Below are 3,985 nucleotides of genomic sequence, written 5' to 3'. Positions count from 1 at the left end.
TAGAAGACGAAGGAGGTCCACGGATTAGGTGAATGCGTCATGTGTTGCAGACTTACATGAATACTCGATGGATACGACCATGGACATAATCGCAGAACCGGTTTTAGCGCTGATCTCCATGTACGCACATTCCGTGTTGTACTCTTTAAAGAATGGTGAATTAAGCTGAAAAGAAAAAAGAAAAAGATAAATTCATCCTTATAATAATTTATCCTTTCAATTTATGCCTTAATATAACATTACTAAATGTATTTAAGTCCGTGTATCAAATTAAATTGACCAAATTTTCCATTACATGTGAGACGTGTGTAACTGTATAGAGGTATGAGGTTACATTGTTGAATTAGAAATTGAGAGGGGTAGGGACGAAGAAAAATCTTATACAAGACCCGTTATACAAATGACACTATAACGTTTGTATTGGTAAATGTCTCTTTGGCTTCTAATTGCATCTAAAGACGACTTCCGTTTGTTTCCGAGGTTATTGTGTGAGTTGAGAGCATGCATTTAAGGTAACGCTATGTGTATTTGTAAGGTTTTTGGTGAAAGAGCAGGCCAGCAGTTAGCTTTATTATGAACCAATACCTTAATTCTGAGCGTTTATTAGGGTTATGTAACGACCATCTGGGGACATTATCAAACAATTCTAATCTTGATCTTTGTGAGATATGAAGCCAGGTGCACGTCAGTATGCCTGTTGATTCCGTTTTTGTATACCATGTTCTTATTTCAGAACGTGACATTACATACTTGAATTGACCAATATTTGCTTGGCGCGTGTCGTCGATGAAGCAGACGACGCTTACGCTTTCAATACACCTAGTCGTACGTGTTATTCTCCCTGGACTTTTTCAAGTATCCGTGTAAATCTTTCCCTTAGTCATATATTTGTAGAATCTGAATCTAGATTATGATTGTGTTAACATGTTGGTATTTTCTTGATGTTTTTTCTTACAAATGTGTCTTACCCGGTTTTTATCACTTATAGGCATTCCGTTTGGTATTCACATTGTGACCAGACACGTTGGCTCAAGCGAATCAGTGCTTGATATGTTCACTGATTTTACTGTCACACCCGATGCCATATCGAAGCGTACTAGTTGAAGATACTTTCTGTCAATGTTACGCTTGGTAAGAGCGATCTTGTGGTTGTTTTGGGTTATTCTCTCTGTTCCATTTGCAGGAAGAACAATGACGTTGTCCTGAAGCGCCAACGAAGAAAACTGATGGTTTTTCAGATTTTGACGAATATCTGCGATCAGAAAAAAGTCTTCTATGAGGTGATATATTCTCTACGTTGTACAATGTAATTCACCGTGTAATTATGTGTCAGTGTGAAGACAGACATTAACTGTCCTCAGACTGATAATTATTTACGTATGTTTTACATTGTTTATGCTTATAGAGCAATATTCATGCGGCATTTTTTGGTGGATGGTAGCACCGTCTCGTTATTTGCCGGTTATCAGTATAATGTATCAGTTTGAGATGTCAAGCTACCGTGTATAGTATTTCAGTGTGATGACACTAGAAGAGCCTGTCTGAAGCAACAACATTTGCAGAAATCACAAGAATGTGGCAAGGACTAAAACCAAAACAAAGAACAAAGTGTCTATTACTCATCTGTAATGAGTATAAGGTAGAACGACAAATGCATTGCGGGTGAGAGTGATACTGAAATAAATCCAATTCCCAAGTCCAAAGTCTTCGTATTGAAAAAGAAATTATCTGGATGTTCATCCACAATGCAACGTGACCTCCTTACAATAAATTGTAAAACGATACATTGCTCTGATTGGATTAGGGATTGTCACTTACAGGTCAATATAAGCATGTGAACCCCAAGTTTCTAAATTGAGAACTTTTAAAATTGAGACTTTCCGGTCTGTATGAATATCGTATAGTGTACTCTGAACATGATCGTCGTGTTCAAGAAGACAGTCTAAAATATATAGAAGATTTATTTCAACTTTATACATTATTATTTCCTGGAATTACTTTACAAAACACTAGTCACACACTCAATCACATGTATAAGCATACATAAGCATAAATATTCATATTCATAACATACAATCTCCCTTTAAGTCACTTAAAGGCCATTTTATCCACACTGTTTACGGCTCCACGGCACAATGGTGTGAAACGTGACAGTTCACCTCGCGGTAGGTACATTTCTACATGTATATAAAGATCCGAAAGCACCGTCCATAATATGTCCTACATTACTCATGGAAGCGAAAAAGATTTCAATGTCACCTACTCAGTGTTCAATCTCCGAACCAGCTCCTATATCAGAGATTAAATGTTGTTGAACTGCGCTCTCTACCGCGGGAATGACGTCCCCAGGTAGATATCGGTTTCAATAACATTGTACTACGTCACATACACGTTTACGAAGCATATGCATAACACACGTACTATTTCTTTTATGAAGGAAATATGAATACGACTACAACGTGTACAATGTAGGATTCCTGGGTGCGGGATTCAGCCACCCGTACACGGACTCCTTACAACAAATCATTGGTAATCAGGGCCACAGACACGTTACGGTGTTGGTTCAACAAGCTCAATCTGTAATTTGAGCGTATAACTGAATCACTCCCTACTGCTGTTCTTTGTTTACATGTCTGTCTCTTCTATCGCTTAGTGTGCATATGCATGACCGTGGACTCCTCAGACGACAAAGACACGACCTTTCAAAACTCTCTAAACAATACTTAAACACAATTACACAAATACATGAATTCATACATCGAAATATCATGTATCGAGAAATATAAAGTAATTATCTAACTAAGGCATATTATCTGTTAAAGAAATGTAAAATCATGTTAATTATGTTTGCAAGAGAAACACGAACGAACACACAAAATGACGTAATAACAAGGGAGGCAGGAAGAAGGCTTAATCAGGTAAGGAAAATTATTTCTTTCGTCCATTCAGGGCTATGTTTCGATTTTAAGGTAGGGACACTTTAGTTTCTTGTCTGACATCTTTTTTTATCTATTTCGATTTCCCATGACCTCCTAGATTCATTAACCTCAGCACTTTGAATCAGATTAATGAAATAGCATACTGATGAGGTTTCAGTCCTTGTTTGGCTAACAATTTGGGCTTAATTCAGATGGTTGATGTTGAGAGGAAGTTAAAAATAGTTTGTTTTCAAGGAAAATGATGATAACATATGAACAAAAGAAACATTTGCACGGCAACTCCTGAAAGTACAACGAAAGTAAGATCAGGAGTTCTGGAAGAGTAAGCGTCTACTGCTTCATAGACGACACCCGCCATGGTCAATCCAATTAAGTAATGCCATGCTCTCAAATAAGGACAAGGTATAACACAAAAGAACCCAGAGGAAAAGTAACGAGTATCAAACACGACCAGCTTCATATCGCTCAAAGAAATAGAATATTTCTAAATGAAATTACTATGACGACTGTAATCTTTGTTACATTTTAAACTTCCCTTACCTCTAGTCCCATTGGTGTGGTCTGAAAATTGGCAGGATGTTAAAGAAAGGAAGACAACCACGTTTTTCCCCTTTTATTATTAATGTCTTAAAAGTCATTCATCAGGGGTTTTTCGTCCTATTATAACATAGTAATGTTTTTTCTGGACAACACATGTTTTAAACATCTTGTAAAATTCCATCCTCGGGATTCAGTTAAATAATGCTGAGGTGGTCATAACCAAGGACTATTTTCTAGGCAGGTATAAAATGAAATATGACTGCCATGTCTACCATCTTGACACATTTAAAACTCCTCCAATTCCACCTGACAATTGACTGGCATGTTATGGAAATGAAGTATCTTTATTTCTGGCCCGGTCAGCTTTTTGATTGTGCAATCCCAATTTAGCTGAACGTCCGTCTCTGCGATTTCAGCATTGCCAAAAGTGTAACATGACGCCCACGGCGGCCATTTAATTACATGATTATTTTCCCAAATTTTCATGGAATTGAAGTTAAGATCAT

This window comes from Ylistrum balloti, unplaced genomic scaffold (genome assembly GCF_031769215.1).
Source record: "Ylistrum balloti isolate Yb309-2 unplaced genomic scaffold, AGI_CSIRO_Ybal_v1 Utg371184, whole genome shotgun sequence".
Classification (NCBI taxonomy): Eukaryota; Metazoa; Mollusca; class Bivalvia; order Pectinida; family Pectinidae; genus Ylistrum; species Ylistrum balloti.
This window is presented reverse-complemented; position numbering follows the sequence as displayed.